Raw genomic sequence first — 16875 nt, 5'->3', positions numbered from 1 at the left:
CAACATTCATGCCAATAGAAACATTGAAATTAATTGGATTGTGTGACAGAAAGATACATAGAAATATGTCATGAAACAGGGAGAAAGATAGAGGAGAGGAATACTGAGAAAAATAAAAAGAGAGAGAGAGTGGCAGACTCCGGTTGCTAAGGTGATATATTTCCATCATTGCATGAATCACAACAGAGAAAGTAAGAAAGTGGTACTGTAGCTGGGGAAAAAAGCACTATGATAATCAAATGTGACTTTATTAGGTTTGACAAAACACAGGTAGCCTTGCTGTACAAGCCTGTAGAACTGTCAGGCAAGTAGGTCAACCAGCTTCATGTACGTGGTGTCGCAGTGCTATACTACAGCACAGTTACAGTACAGTGAGTACTGCACTGTTCAACAATACATGTAAGGTATGCAATCTGTTAGCTCAGTAAGGCAGGCTAAGTTGTTTTGTTAAAATTACCATGTATGGCTATAGCCTATAGCTATATGGCTCTCTCTCTCTCTGTGTGTGTGTGTGTGTGTGTGTGTGTGTGTGTGTGTGTGTGTGTGTGTGTGTGTGTGTGTGTGTGTGTGTGTGTGTGCGTGCGTGCGTGCGTGCGTGCGTGCGTGCGTGCGTGCGTGTGTGTGTGAGAATATCACATGTATTACAATGTAATATTTTCACCTTAAATCACTGCTCAGTGACATTCATCCACTCTCTCTATGCTCATCTTCCCCTTCATAGCTAAAGTTTTCTTTAATAGGGGGTGTCTTGGGATGAACTAGACGTGGTAGGGTGCTTTGTGAACTTGCATCTAGGATTATCGTTTGTTTGGGTCCCTCTAATATAAAAGACGAATGTCAACTGTCAGTATACTCATGGGTTTTGCATAGCCAGATCTCTCTCCACGTTAGTGGTTGTGCAGCACAGACTGCGGTGGAGATATTATACCCAGAGTGCAATGTTTACGAAGCACGGGAGACCACAATATGTTGAAAACGGTTGAAGCAAATGCTTTGTTATATAGGAGGTGCTTCCTTGCTTGCACAAAATACTCTTGCTGCTGGTATTGCGTTTTGCTGTATTCCATCTTTTTGTGAAGCTCAGCCAAACGTTTTAGTATTTGCTGCTGTTAGCCAGCGACCGCATGGTCCACCATAAGAGGCCAGTGACATGACGTTGGTCCAAGCAACGGGTATTGGTAGTTGAGTAGATTGTGTTGCTCAATGCAGCCACTGACATTATGCAGTGGAGGAAAAAGATCATTGAAGGATCTTTACTCGCACATGTGCTCCTAAATCGTTTTTTCCGGTTTGCACAGTGTCAAGCCCTGCAGGTAGCATTGGATAATACCTTGGAGACCGGAAAGCACTGACCTGTTAACTAACAGACATTTTCACAGGCAAGAAGACCAGATGTAGCAGTGTGCCTGTGTGTGTGTGTGTGTGCGTTTCTCTGTGTCTCTGTGTCTCTGTGTCTCTGTGTGTGTGTGTGTGTGTGTGTGTGTGTGTGTGTGTGTGTGTGTGTGTGTGTGTGTGTGTGTGTGTGTGTGTGTGTGTGTGTGTGTGTGTGTGTGTGTGTGTGTGTGTGTAATTGTCGACTCCCACATGGGATTTGTTTACTATTGTTAGCGGGGTCATGGCACTGGGCTATTCAACGGAATCAACTATGAGATGCGTTGAAGATATGGCTGTTTTAACGGTGGACAGTGACATCAATGAAGAAAGAAATGGCAAAAATAAAATGCTAAATTTGCAACATTTTATTGCAAATGCCAGCTGAGGTGTAAAGAGAATTCCGAACGGCAGGCATTGTCTGTTTGTGTGTGGTACAGTGTCACCGCATTTAACGGCATGATACAAGCCTGATGTCATAATCATGGCGAGAGCCTTCCTCACCCCTCCTCCTTCCACACCATCATGGCGGAAGCCTTCCTCACCCCTCATCCTTCCACACCCTTATATGGGCAGCATCCGACCCCAGGATTCCCAGGCTGCCAGAGGGACATCAATTAACGCGGCTGTGAGGGATTCCCTCGTCAACAAACTCCTACTTCAGCTCACGGATCCTGCTCTACCGTCGTCGCAGTGTTAACCTAACTACCTAGGTATGACATCGCACCCTAGCCTTGGTACTCTGTCCTTGTTACATGCCTTGTCCTAATCTTTGCTCTCCCTGTGCCCAGGACTACCGCTCCCGAGACACCACCCACCTGGACGCGCCTGCGCAGCACGAGGAGTGCACCTGCTCGTGTCTACTTGCACATTCCTATACCTGTTGCACATTCCTGTACCTGTATACCTATCTGCTTGGGGTGAACATTAAAACCAACCTAAAACGCTCCATTCTCTCTCCTCCTGTGTTCTGCTATTGGGCTCCGACAACCCCTGCCCTAACAGAACACTGCGACCAGATGTCGAGTCCAGCATCACAGGATTCCGGAGAATGGAGAGAGTTCCAGGAGGAGTTCCAGACCATCGTCAACGGACACGCCATTCTGGTACCAGCACACACGCTCACTAGAAGAGACCACTGCCCAACATGGCACTCTCACGCTCAGCTCTGCGGAGCGAGACAACCGATGTGACCGCCTTGATGCATACATCGCTGCCTGGCCAATCCCACCTGTTGAGCGCCCGCACAGAGAGCCCCATGTCCCCGCACCGGAACGTTACGACGGGGACGTCTCTAAATGTCGTGCCTTTATTTTCCAATGTTCATTAGTATTCGGACAACAGCCACACACTTTCCAAAGTGATAAATCTAAAATCGCTTACCTGTCAGGTCTGCTCAAGGGTCCTGCGTTTGAATGGGCAACAGCGCTCCACTTCAGTCAGTCCTCCCTCTGCAATTCGTTCTCCGCATATATCGACGACATGCGAAAAGTCTTCGACCACCCTCCCGGGGGCTCGGATAGTTCTGCTGGCTTGTTCACTATCCGCCAGGGAAACCGCAGCGTGAGCGAATATGCAATTTAATTCCGTATCCTAGCAGCGGGCTCCGAGTAGAATGATCCGTTACGAGGGGCATTCCGTCAAGGCCTCAGCGACGTTCTAAAAGACGAGTTGGTGTCTAAGGAGAAACCGACTTCCCTGAACGAGCTAATTAATTTAGCCAGAGAACTGGACATGCGTCTTAGCGAGTGCCGTCGTGAAAAGGCTAGCGGCACTCGCCCTCCGTTGCCCAATTCATCTCGCTCTCCTAGCCCCAGGTTCGCTGCCCGCGTCGAGCACAGCCCCTCTGAGCCAATGGAACTTGACCTCTCTCACCTCCACCCAAACGGCGGGGCTCGACAGTAATGCTGGGTGCATGTTCGAGCCTAAATTATGCACCCAGCTCCGGTCCCAATATGCAATTCAGTGCCACGCTGTGTTACAATGGCAAGTCGCTTCCCCTGTCTGCGCTGGTTGATTCAGGCGCTGATGAAAATCTCATTGATGCTGGCGTAGTGTCCCGCTTCCGTATTGCTACCGACACTTTTCACGTCACTAATTCCCCCCATAATCCTATTGTACTCGGTATGCCCTGGTTGAAGCTACACAACCCAGTGATAAACTGGCCAACTGGTGCGGTCGTGAGCTGGAGCCCCCACTGCCACACCTCCTGCCTACAGCCTGCTCGGCCGCCACTGGAGGTCGCTGGTTCTCACGTTCCCAACGAACCCATTGACCTTTCTGCTATCCCTCCAATTTATCATGATTTAGAGGCTGTTTTTAGTAAACAGCATGCTCTCTCCTTGCCACACCATCGCCTGTACGACTGTGCCATTGACCTGCTCCCAGGAGCCCCGCTCCCCGCTAGTCGCCTGTTCAGTCTCTCGCGCCCGGAGAGGGAGTCCATGGAGAAATACGTCCACGAGTCCCTGGCCTCTGGCATTATTACCCCTTCCTCCTCTCCTGTCGGCGCTGATTTCTTTTTTGTTTCCAAGAAGGATGGCTCCCTTCGCCCCTGTATTGACTACCGGGGCCTCAACAACATCACGATCAAGAACAAGTACCTCCTGCCGTTAATTAACTCTGCTTTTGAACCCCTGCAAGGTGCCACCATTTTTTAGAAGCTGGACCTCAGGAATGCCTATCACCTCGTCCGTGTCCGGGAGGCGTCTATACTTCCCACAAGCAAGTTGTCCTTCCGCGTTCCCGTTTTGCGCTCTGATTGGCCACGCATGTTTCTGGTCATGTGACATGTGCGCCCAATCGCATGACGAGCAGTGTCTTAGCCCATTTCCGCGTCGAACAACCTGCAAACGACCTAACACCTAGTTTATCACTGGTTAAGCTTAGGCGACTCTTTCGCAGTTGGTTAAGGTTCGAGTTTGGAATCAGGGCTGGCGTTCTATCGCCATGCTCTAAGACAAACTCTAACCTTAACCAACTTCGAAAGAGCGCCTAAGCTTAACCGTCCAAAGAACTTGCCGTCACACGATTGGGCGCACATGTCACATGACCAGAAACGTCAGTGGCCAATCAGATCGCGCAAAAGGACAACTTGCTTGTGGGAAGTATAGACGTGTCCGGGAGGGGGACGAATGGAAGAAAGCCTTTAAGACCCCGCTCGGTCACTTCGAGTACAAGGTAATGCCCTTTGGGCTGACCAACACCCCTGCTGTCTTCCAGGCCCTTGTCAATGACGTTCTCCGTGATATCCTTAACCGCTCTGTTTTTGTTTATTTGGATGACATTCTGATTTTTTCCCGCTCTATGGAAGAGCACGTCCAGCATGTCCGCCGGGTCCTCCAACGCCTGCTGGAGAACAAGTTGTTCGTCAAGGTGGAGAAGTGTGAGTTCCACGTCTCCTCCATCGGGTTCCTCGGCTACATAATAGAGGGCGACCAGATCCGGGCAGACCCCGAGAAAATCAAGGCAGTGTCAGACTGGCCCAGACCCACCAACGTCAAGCAGCTCCAACGCTTCCTGGGATTTGCTAACTTCAATCGGCGTTTCATCAGGGACTACAGCCGGGTCGCTGCACCCCTTACCCAACTCACTTCGCCCTCCATGCCCTTCATCTGGTCCGCTAAAGTGGACTCTGCCTTCTTCGAGCTGCATAGGCGCTTCACATCCGCACCCATCCTCGTCCAGCCGGACACGTCCCGCCAGTTCGTGGTGGAGGTGGATGCCTCGAGTAACGGGGTGTGGGTGGTCCTCTCCCAGCGCTCCACTCTTGACCAGAGACTACACCCCTGCGCATTTTTCTCTCGCCACCTGACCCCGGCAGAGGTCAACTATGATATCGGAAACCTGGAGCTCCTGGCAGTCAAGCTGGCCCTGGAGGAATGGAGGCACTGGCGGGAGGGCTCAGAGATCCCCTTCCTGGTCTGGACGGACCATAAGAAACTCGCCTATGTCCAGACGGCCAAGCGCCTGAACTCCCGCCAGGCCCGCTGGGCGCTGTTCTTCGGCCGGTTCAATTTCACCCTGACCTACAGGCCAGGCTCCAAGAACATTAAGCCGGACGGCTTTTTGTCCCCGACCTTGTCCACTCCCAGGTGCTCCAGTGGATCCACGGCTCCCGGTTCGCCTGTCATCCTGGGATCGACCGTATCCTATCCTTACTGAAGCGGCACTTCTGGTGGGTCTCCATGAGGGAGGACACCCGCGCCTTCGTCCTTGCCTGCACCGTCTGTGCTCGGGAAGGCTTCCCACCGATCACCTGCCGGGCTCCTCCGTCCGCTGCCTGTTCCTGGCCGGCCCTGGTCACACGTCGCCCTGGACTTCGTCACCGGTCTGCCCCCCTCACACGGTAACACAGTCATTCTCACCATTGTCGATAGATTCTCGAAGGCCGTTCACTTTGTTGCTCTCCGCAAACTTCCCTCTGCTTCAGAGACTGCAGACCTGATGGTGCTCCACGTCTTCCGCCACCACGGATGTCCACGGGATCCCGGTGGACATCGTCTCCGACAGAGGGCCTCAATTCATCTCCCAGGTCTGGAAGGCCTTCTGTCGGGCCCTGGGGGCCACGGTCAGCCTCTCCTCCGGATACCACCCGCAAACCAACGGCCAGTCAGAGCGGGCCAACCAGGACCTGGGGTCCGCCCTCCGCTGCATCACGACCTGGGACCCCTCTGGCTGGAGCACCTTCCTGCCATGGATCGAGTACGCCCACAACTCCTTGTCCTCCGCTGCCACAGGTCAGTCCCCCTTCGAGTCTTCTCTGGGCTACCAGCCTCCACTGTTCACTACCAAGGAGGAGGAGATCTCAGTTCCCTCGGTGCAGGCGCACCTTCACCGCTGCAGGAGGATATGGGAGGACACCAGGGCCGCGCTGCTCCGCCAACCAGAATCGCCGCTTTGCCGACCGCCACCGGACCCCGGCCCCCGACTATCAACCAGGTCAGATGGTTCTCGTCTCGGGACCTGCCTCTCAAATCGGTTTCCCGAAAACTCACCCCCCGTTTTGTTGGCCCTTACAAGTCATTAACCCCTCAGTCGTCAGACATCAATTAACGCGGCTGTGAGGGATTCCCTCGTCGACGAACTCCTACTTCAGCCCACGGATCCTGCTCTACCCTCGTCGCAGTGTTAACCTAACTACCTAGGTACGACGTCGCACCCTAGCCTTGGTACTCTGTCCTTGTTACATGCCTTGTCCTAATCTTTGCTCTCCCTGTGCCCAGGACTACCGCTCCCGAGACACCACCCACCTGGACGCTCCTGCGCAGCACGAGGAGTGCACCTGCTCGTGTCTACTTGCACATTCCTATACCTGTTGCACATTCATGTACCTGTATACCTGTCTGCTTGGGGGTGAACATTAAAACCAACCTAAAACGCTCCATTCTCTCTCCTCCTGTGTTCTGCTATTGGGCTCCGCCAACCCCTGCCCTAACATCCGATCTGCCCAGTACCGGTATGAGATGTATTTCACATCATAGATTGATCAATACAGTCCGTATTAAGTAATGTTGCATTTCTTTTTCAAATTTAGCCAAGAGTAAAGACCCAGAAAACAGGAGTCAAAGTGTATATTTTCAGCACTATGTTTGTTTGATTTTGATTTTAACCCCTTAACACATTGGACGCCAGACCCGACATAAGTCGGGTTAACTCGCAGAACGTTGGGCACCAAACCCGAGAAAAGTCGGGATTTAATCGTTATTTCTTGTATTCGCTATATCCATTCATAATTCATCCATCCAGCCTGATGTTATCATTGGGAATGGGTCTGAGATCGCAAACGTCCAATACCGCCGCCTAAAGCCTTGCGGCCGCTATTGCACTCCATTTGAAAGATGTGGCTTGTTGTCTGGGCCGAGCTGCAGCATGCGGGTGGGGTCTAAATACTCGGGCAAGACAAGCGGTTATAACGGATGCATCGACAAGGGTCACCCCCCCCCGTTCATGTTCAATGCTGGATTACGTTGGAAACACGATCGCGATCAGTATTTGGAATGGCGATCAGATAATTGGATTATTCTTTTTGCAGTACATCAGAGACAAGGTAAGGGCTATATGTTATCAATCTTGCGTTGATCCGATAATCTTTCCCCGCTGTCTGAGCGTGTGTCTGTAATGTACTATGTAGCGTATTCCGTTGGTGGCGATCGAAGCATAAAAAAACTACCCCCCCCCCCACCCTTTCATGCATGCATGATGAAACATAATACCGATAACCTAGCGTTGATTTCAGATTGATTATTGATCCAGGCGAGGAATGGCACGATTTATAATGAAATGCAGTATATCACCATTGAACAAAGCACTGGCACACACGGCCATATGCCCACAGCGACCTCTGGCGCTGAACCTGTTAAGCCCGACAGGCCCTGTACCGGGCCGAGATTTATTTCACGTCATAAATAGATTAATACAGTCCGTATTAATTAATGTAACATTTTTAAATGTAGCCAAGAGTAAAGACCCTAACCCTATCAAAACAGCAGTCAAAGTGTATATTTTCAACACTACGTTTGTTTACCAATGATTTTAAGTGTTATTAGCGAAATATGAGTTCATAAATATCTTGTCGCATCCCTGCGGAAATCAGAGGAATTAGACGGAAATAAAGGCAGCTGTCATACGTGTGTATAGAAGAGACCCAGGGCTTTAGATGGGTTTTCGAATCTCATAAAACTACACTACCCAGCTCACGCCAGCCCCTCAATCATCTGACTTCCAGCGTGAACATTATTTTTTTAACATTATTTTCTGGATCATATCTCACGGGTCGAACAAACCTGAACGTCATTGCCATAAAATAGAACGTAGTTCATTTCTTTACCTTTCTGTGAACGTCTAACAAAAAAACGCGTTGCAATCTGATGAAAAATGGCAGAGCTATTTACATTAAAAAAAGTAACTGTACTTACAGTAGATTTCATTCACGGTTTTTGCTGCCATGTCAGGGGCACCTGGTGGTACTAAATCCAGATTGAACCCTGTCATTGGAAGGAGGAGATTTGGCCCGATCCATAGATGTGTGACTTGGCCATAATAAGGTAATTTATAGGCCTGATATTCTATATTCATATTTAGAATTGCATGTATCTGGATGGCAAAATTCAGTACTGTATCTACAAAACCAGTGTGTGTGTGTGTGTGTGTGTGTGTGTGTGTGTGTGTGTGTGTGTGTGTGTGTGTGTGTGTGTGTGTGTGTGTGTGTGTGTGTGTGTGTGTGTGTGTGTGTGTGTGTGTGTGTGTGTGTGTGTGTGTGTGTGTGTGTGTGTGTGTCATAGAAGTAGGCTGTACCTTTGATCTGTACATGGACCAGGCCTTCCGGGACAAGTTTATCAAATACCAACCACTGCTCAGTGTGATGGCTGACCTTGGGTATAGGTGTAGATATAGTGTACTTGTATTCGGAAGTCTTGGCCATGTATACAAATGCACCATGACCGGTCTGAGAATTGCTGCAATGTCTAAAAGAAAAGCCAAACAAATTGCCAAATATTGCTCTGTCTCGGCTATTATTGGCAGCTTAGCCACGTGGAGAAGGAAGTGCTATGTGTACCCTTAAGTGTTCAGTGCTGCTTGGCCCGATACATTTGATTCCCTGTTTATGTAATATAATTTGTGGAACCAAATAAAGTATTAAAATGTGTGAGTGTGTGTGTGTGTGTGTGTGTGTGTGTGTGTGTGTGTGTGTGTGTGTGTGTGTGTGTGTGTGTGTGTGTGCGTGCGTGCGTGCGTGCGTGCGTGCGTGCGTGCGTGCGTGCGTGCGTGCGTGCGTGCGTGCGTGCGTGCGTGCGTGCGTGTGTGTGTGGGGCAATGGGTCATCTAAAAAACAACTTGTTCCTAATTAGTCTCACCTGAAAAGGTCAGCTTATTACAAAACAGGAACAGAGAGAAATAGAGAGAGATACAAAGAAAGAGAGATGAAGAGAGAGAGAGAAAAAGAAGAGGAGAGAATACTTCAGCATTCATGAGCCAAGTCTCCTCTCCTGTAAATGTTCCTTTTGGAAATATAAAATGCTATTTATGTTTTCAATTACATGCCGGGTACAGAGATAGAGAGAGAGAAAAAGAGAGCCAGAGTGGATGATAATGAATAAAGACCTACAATTATGTACACATTTATTGCTCCTCCTGTCTCATAAAGCCCTAACCGAGTTGTACTGCTTCATCAAATGCTCAACACAGCCTTTGTTTATCAAAGGCAGATAACACATATTTGTTCCCATGATTACCAGAGAAAAATAATACAAACATTGCTTCGGGTTTGTTAACGATACAAGCACCAGACAAACAATTATTGTCTGTGTGTGTGCATGCCTGTGTACGTGTTTGTGTGTGTGTGTGTGTGTGTGTGTTTGCGTGTGTGCGCGTGCGTGCGTGTGTGCGTGCGTGCGTGTGTGTGTGTGTGTGTGTGTGTGTGTGTGTGTGCATGTGTGCACACATGCCACAAATCAATTATGAAGCAATGTTACAAAGAGAAATGGAAATGGTTGTTGTGTTGTTCTGGTGCCATTGTAGTAGAGCAATTCAATAACATCATAAGCAGGGCTCCAGACTAACTTTTTACATTGGTTGCACCAGTGCGCCTATCTTTTTCATTTAGGTGCACCAGCACATAATTTAGGTGCACCCAAACATTTTCACTGCGCCTTTTGCTGCTGCAATAATACATTTTAAGCGTTACCTTTACACTTACCTTTTTTGTCAGTTCCCATATACATTAATAATTTCTTAAGATGTTATGTAAATGATTGTAAAAAATAACATTGTATTACAGTTAGCTCGCAAAGTCCAATCCTTCACTTTTTTATGTCTATTTTAACACATTCAGCTCAGCTCCAGTTAGAGCTGTCCCCAAGCCTGTTTTTGGGATTCGAACATTCGCCAGGGTTTTTCGAACGGATGTTCGAACCATCGTTTTTAATCATGCAAACAATTTGCTCCTAAATAGGGAGGTGTAGTCTGACGTCACTTTGGACCGCCTGCGAGGTCCACCCGTATAGGGATTTATCATTGGGAAAATGGATTATCGGCTATTGTAACAATTCTACCTCATGAACATTTGGAAAGCTTTCCATTTTTGCACAAAATTAGTTCCCTTCCATTACTAACATTATTTGTTAAAAATTTTTGGTTGAAATACAATTCGGCGATATTTTTTTTACAATTGTGAATATTTTCATGTTGAGCTATTAGATTGTGGATGAATTCGCACAGAAAGGTACACCATGCAAATGTTGATGCTTTATTTGTTTTAAACGAGACGATTTAGAAATGGGCAATGGGCAAATACATTGTGTTTTCAAGATGGTGGACCGGCCGGAAACAGCAATCACGTAACCACTACACCTCCCTATACTAATTGTCTTTCGGGTATTTTATTTTGAAAAATGGCCACTTCCGTCCGTGCCTCACTCCAGTGTACTTGACTTACTCGCAGGTTTTTTCTAGTTCAGTAATGTCGAGTCTTGACTTTAGGCACATAGCGCACATTGCTGCGGTTGAGTAGTAGTACCTACTTACTGGTCATGGGAGGCTTCAATAACGTTTGAATGATAATCCATTTTGTGAATACATTTGCTAAAACAAGATTGTTGGCTGACGGCCCCTGCTATCTTAACGTTAGCTGCGCTCTAACGTTACATAGCGTAATTAACGTGCATAACATACCTGTGTAACGTTAAGCAGCTTGTGTTCCGCTGGGAAAGCATCACTGCATACACTTTGTTTAATCCAAACGTCCATTCAGAAACATTGTATTATGAAACCAGTATGAGACTCTGTGCTTATTTATCGTTTCAATTTGGAAAGTTGATGCTCACATGCTATTTTATTTAGGCCGTCATTCAGCCAAGACGAATTTCAGGGTGATGATAGGAGCCAATCAGAGGCTGGTCTGGTCTTTGCAGAATGCACGTGTTAGAGCCAATCAAAGGCAGATTTTTTATTTTTTTGAGAACGCACATGGCCACGGGGCAAAGGACACTATACACACACACATACACACAGACAGACAGACCTGCTGGGAGCTGCACCAGTGCGACAAGGGAAAACATTTTTGAGACGCAAAATGCGACCAAAACAGTCGCACTCTGGAGCCCTGATAAGCCTGCATATTCATTTATGATTGCCTTGATTAGTATACATAAGAAATATCTAATATGGAAATGATTAGATCTATATGTTTTCTGTGAATAGATAAGAATATATGATTTGAATATAAGTCAACAAATGGCCTAGGTCTGTCATAGGACCGGAGCCTGGATACACTGGATGTCAAGGTGGGGGAAAGGATGAAGTTCATGATCTCCATCATGAATACTGTCTCCTATCCTCTATGATGAACTGGTGTGGCTATAGGAGCACCATTAGCTTACAGCTCATCCCTAAAAGGAGCATCACAAACTCTCCTCTTGTTACTCTTTTAGGTTCTTGAGTGTTCCTTTGAGACGTGAAGCACCTCATAAACCAACAATGGTCCTCATTCACCAACAGACTTTGGTTACAAGCCAATTTCATTGTAATTCCACTTTTCGGGCCGATTTTGGAATTCTTGAACGGTTCCTTCTCTGAGATTAGCTCGTAGCTAAGAGCAGGATTTACGAGCGTGGAAAGTCGTAAGTCGGACAGACTGGTGGGCGCCATGTTCCTAAGGGCTTAATTTAGGAGAAATCATGTCATTGTGTTCACGTCGATTCTACAGACATCCTCGGAATTAAATAATTATGATAATAATAAATACGACAATATTTGTATCATTAAAAATTACGTTTTACATTTATAGTCATCCCTCAACGAGGCATTGTGATGTCTGAAAATAAATAAAAGCCCTACAAAACACTGCAAATTACTGAATAAATAAATAAATAAATAAATAAATAAATAAATAAATAAATAAATAAATAAATAAATAAATAAATAAATAAATAAATAAATAAATAAATAAATAAATAAATAAATAAATAAATAAATAAATAAATAAAAAAAAAAAAAAAAAACTGGAATAAGAACTATGGCCAGAGTGACCACAGCAAAAGAGTGCACCGCACCATACACCGTGGGGCAGATGGAGGTCTCAAGTTTAATGAAGTGAAGTATTAAACTGTAGGTTATTGGGTGAGGTTGTCACTGTTATCAATAAATATATGCAGAGAAAAAAGGCAGCAAATATCTCAGATTCAGCAATAGTGCTGATGAAAGGGTTTTGTGTTGGATATGAATAATTTACCAGTTTCAACATAAATGTGCCCCAACGTGCCCCATGATGGGTTCTGTTGCACCAGCTGGGTGTTATAAAGTTTGGGGACAGTAGATTTGGTTAACGTGTCCAACATTGCTTAATATTTAGGCTACACATATTGCACCATTTAGTTTGTTTTGGACCAATTTACAACTAACTGTTGTAAACTAACTGCCCGCCGATGGGGTAAGTTGTAACATTTCACTTCTGCTACTTTTGGTGGAATTGTACAAGAAACAAAGCTCAAGTGTTGATTTATAGCAGAGATGTGTATGCCGAACATGATTCATCTAACTCAAAATATTTACCAAAAGCCAAAATGGGTTGTGTCCTGCACCCTACGCTTCATAATGTCACACTGCACTTTGTGTCCTCGTTCCACCTACTGTAGCTACAGTATATGAAGGTGAGCGGGTGTTACTTTCTGAATGCTTTTGGTGTTTTGCTGCCACCACTACCACCACCACCACCACCAACAACAACAACAACAACAACAACAACAACAACAACAATCGATGTGCAATCGATAGGAAACAAATTGGACGACATCAGAGCAAGGATCCAATTCCAGAGGGACATTCGGGATTGTAACGTCCTCTGTTTCACAGAAACTTGGCTGAGTCCAGATGTCCCGAACCACGCAATAGAACCGGCAGACCATTTCTTCGTTCTCCGCAAAGACCGGACGGCAGAAGAGTCATTAAAGAAGAAAGGAGGCGGCATTGCCTTCATGATAAACAAGGAGTGGTGCGATGTAGGCAACACAAAGGAAATGTCTAACCACTGCTCCCCAGACCTGGAGTTTATCACGATAAAATGTCGACCCTTCTTCCTCCCAAGAGAGTTAACGTCCATCATCCTCATCGGAGTGTACATTCCACCACACGCGAACACTGAGGTCGCACTTTCAAAACTTCACGACGAGGTAAACAAACTCCAGGCAGCTAACGTTGACGCGGCCATTTTGGTCTTGGGGGATTTCAACAGCGCGCGTCTTAAAAAGGTGCTGCCGAATTTCTATCAGCATGTGACCTGTCCCACCAGAGGCGAGAACATATTAGACCATGTATACTCGCAATTTAAGAATGGGTACAAGTCACAGGCTCTTAGTCCATTCGGTAAAAGCGATCACGCTGCAATTTTTCTTTTGCCTAAGTACAAACAGTCTCTCAAGCGAACGCCGGTGGTCTCGCGAGAGGTTAAGCGTTGGGCCGTGACGTCAGTGGAGTCACTCCAAGCAGTGCTGGGAAGCACAGAATGGAGTGTATTCCGTGATAACACAGCCAATATTAACGAATACACCGAAACGGTGATTGACTATGTCTGTACTCAGGTAGAAGTAATAATCCCCACCACCAAAATTAATATCTACCCAAATCAAAAGCCCTGGGTAGACAAATCCGTCCGTGAGGCTCTGAAAGTGCGCACATCAGCATACAACACCGGGCTGGTGACAGGCAACATGGAAGAACACAAGATGGCAAGATACAACGTCAGGAGAGCAGTAATAGAGGCAAAACGGCGTTACAGGGATAAAGTTGAACTTCAGTTTGAACAGGCTGACTCTAGAGGCATGTGGCAGGGCCTCAGAACAATGACAGACTACAAAGGAACCCCCCTCAAACTGAACAGTGACATCTCCTTAGCAAATGATCTCAACTCCTTCTATGCGAGGTTTGAGGCTGTGAATAACAACACCAGCCTACAAACCACGGCAATGGGGGGGGGGGGGGTCTGCTGATGGAGACTCAGTGTTCAGGGTAACAGAGCATGAGGTGAGACGGATCTTTAAAAAAGTGGATATCAGGAAGGCAGCAGGACCGGACGGCATCCCCGGCCGCGTCCTAAAAGTCTGTGCCGACCAACTGGCCCCGGTATTCACTGACATCTTCAACCTGTCCTTGGAACAGGCCGTCATCCCCACCTGTCTGAAGAAGTCCACCATCATCCCTGTACCCAAAAAATCTACGCCCGCTTGCCTCAACGACTACCGCCCTGTAGCCCTCACCTCCATAGCCATGAAGTGCTTTGAGAAGCTAGTGAAGGGCTACATCTGTTCCTCCCTCCCCATCAACCTGGACCCTCTGCAATTTGCATATCGCCCCAACAGGTCCACGGAGGACGCCATAGCCCATGTGCTGCACACAGCAGCATCACATCTGGACAAGAGGAAGGGGAACTATGTGAGAATGCTGTTCATCGACTACAGCTCAGCATTCAATACCATAGTCCCCTCCAAACTCATAGCCAAGCTCAGGGACCTGGGCTTGAACTATGACCTGTGCCAGTGGGTCCTGGACTTCCTGACGGGCAGACCCCAGGTGGTAAGAGCCGGCAACTGCACCTCCTCATCCATCACGCTCAACATAGGGGCCCCCCAGGGCTGTGTTCTGAGCCCCCTCCTCTACTCCCTGTACACACATGACTGCGTAGCACAGCGGAACAACAACACCATCATCAAATTTGCTGATGACACAGTAGTGGTGGGCCTGATCTCTGCCAACGACGAAAGGGCCTACCTGGAAGAGGTAGAGAACCTGTCACAGTGGTGTCAGGAGAACTGCCTCTCCCTGAACGTCAGCAAAACAAAAGAGATGATTGTGGACTTCAGGAGGTCGGGGGTCAAGGACTACAGCCCCCTCAGCATCGACGGGGCACCAGTTGAGAGAGTGAACAGTTTCAAGTACCTCGGAGCCCACATATCCGAGGACTTGACATGGACCACACACATTGACAGTGTTGTGAAGAAGGCACGACAACGCCTCTACTTCCTCAGGCGCCTAAGGAAGTTCCAAGTCAGTCAGAAGATCCTTAGGAACTTCTACTCATGTACAATAGAGAGCATCCTGACCGGCAACATCACCTCCTGGTTTGGGAATAGCACTGCACAAGACCGTAGCAGACTACAAAGAGTGACACGTTCAGCCGAACGCACAATTAGAGGGGGGCTTCCCACCCTCCAGAACATTTACAACAAGCGGTGCAAGGGGAAGGCTAAGAGAATTATTAAGGACTCGAGCCACCCGAACAACTGCCTCTTTGAACTGCTGCCGTCAGGCAAGCGATACCGGAGTCTTATGGCGAGCACAGAAAGACTCAGAAGGAGCTTCTATCCCCAGGCCATCAGGCTGCTAAACGAACAATAATCGCTAAACGAACAATAATCACTATGCAACAACCATCAAATGCACACAGCACACACACCCACAAGCACACACTCACTCAAACAAACAACACACTGCAGCACCCACTCTCCACACTTTAGATCACACAAACACACTTACACTTTATATTTATTGATAAAGGATTTGCACTACAACTCGTACACCTACTGTGAATTGTACCTAAACTGCACCTCGTCCATTTATGCCTTGCACTATATAGTATTGTATATTAGTACACTGCACAGTATTGTATATTGTATGGTAACTACGTCTATGAACATTGTACATATGTCTAAACTGAACACTGTGACCTCTTTTTTTACTTCTAATTTTTACTATGTTTTTATTTCATACTTATCTTGTCATGCACAGTCTCTGGAGCGCAACAGTAAGAAGCATTTTGTACAAAAGTATTCTGTACTTCTGTATGACAACTATTAAAGAAACTTGAAACTTGAAACTTGAAACAACAACAACCACCACCTTATCCACCTGTTGAGAGTCACAGCCAGCGTGACCCAGAATTTGCCATCCCGTTCTCCCTCACAGACCTCTGTGCCAACTTTCTTTCACCGTTGATTAAAATACATGTGTGGTGTGTAAACATATAACTATAATTAGTATATGTTGATTGTATATGCTAAAGTACCTAAACTGTATATATATATGCTTACTACTCCTCCAAAACGCTGTCTCCCTCTCGGGCCCCTGTGTGGCCTTGTAGCCTGCTACAACAGGGAAAGCAGCGTGCTGATTGGTGCGGCAGAAGGTTAACCCTTTACTATCACACTACCGACGGTCTCTGCACACTGCTGTACGTGTGTTTAAAACACAACGGGTGATGATTAAGCTACATGTGTGATGTGTAAACATATAACCATGATTAGTATGTTGATTGTGTATGCTAGAGTACCTGTATATATATATATATATGTATATATCTATAGTTTACAGGCTATTCCTCCTAGACCAGTCTCCCTCACCAGCCTGCCAATAAGGCCGGGGACCAGTGCAAATGCACATGACATTGATTTATAATGAGAGGGAACCTAGGGGATTTCCAAATTACAGTAATCCGTTTCAGTTAAACTGTTACTT

At 47.0% G+C, this 16875-nt stretch overlaps 1 protein-coding gene across 1 annotated transcript in view; it reads right to left on the bottom strand.

Moving 5' to 3' along the window:
• The window catches only part of LOC311229667 (dedicator of cytokinesis protein 3-like), a gene marked incomplete at both ends in the record, with an annotated part of 403980 nt that overhangs the window by 349698 nt on the left and 37407 nt on the right, over positions 1–16875 (bottom strand).

This window comes from Notolepis coatsorum (assembly GCF_963971535.1).
Source record: "Notolepis coatsorum genome assembly, chromosome: 6".
Taxonomy (NCBI): domain Eukaryota; kingdom Metazoa; phylum Chordata; class Actinopteri; order Aulopiformes; family Paralepididae; genus Notolepis; species Notolepis coatsorum.
This window is presented reverse-complemented; position numbering and strand designations above follow the sequence as displayed.